Source organism: Dunckerocampus dactyliophorus, chromosome 11, assembly GCF_027744805.1.
Source record: "Dunckerocampus dactyliophorus isolate RoL2022-P2 chromosome 11, RoL_Ddac_1.1, whole genome shotgun sequence".
Classification (NCBI taxonomy): Eukaryota; Metazoa; Chordata; class Actinopteri; order Syngnathiformes; family Syngnathidae; genus Dunckerocampus; species Dunckerocampus dactyliophorus.
Window position 1 is genome coordinate 2303681 of NC_072829.1, and position 408 is coordinate 2304088.

The window sequence follows — 408 nt, forward strand, 5'->3', positions numbered from 1 at the left end:
GAAGAAGGGTAACAATCGAACAGTGTGTTTAGAGAAATACATCTAATATCCTTTTTAATGGCATGTTTCAAACACAAGACGACCAGATTAATGGTTTAGTTTATTTGGAACATTCTTAACATAGTACAACATGTCATATTTGCACAGTTCAACATGTCCGAAAAGGAGTAGGAAGAAGCAGATCTTATTTAATCCCACATCTTCTCCACTTCACAGCAGTTACTGACAGTTTGCTCACTTCCTGTTTTGAACGTGCACCAGGTTGCCCATTTTTAACGGAGGAAGAAAAGGATGTGTAACAATAAAGGTGACAGCAACATTGTGCGTTAATAAATAAGTACATTAGAAAACAAAGCGTATGTTCCATTGAGAGTGACAGTCGTGTCAGTAAAAGACAGGAAGGTATCA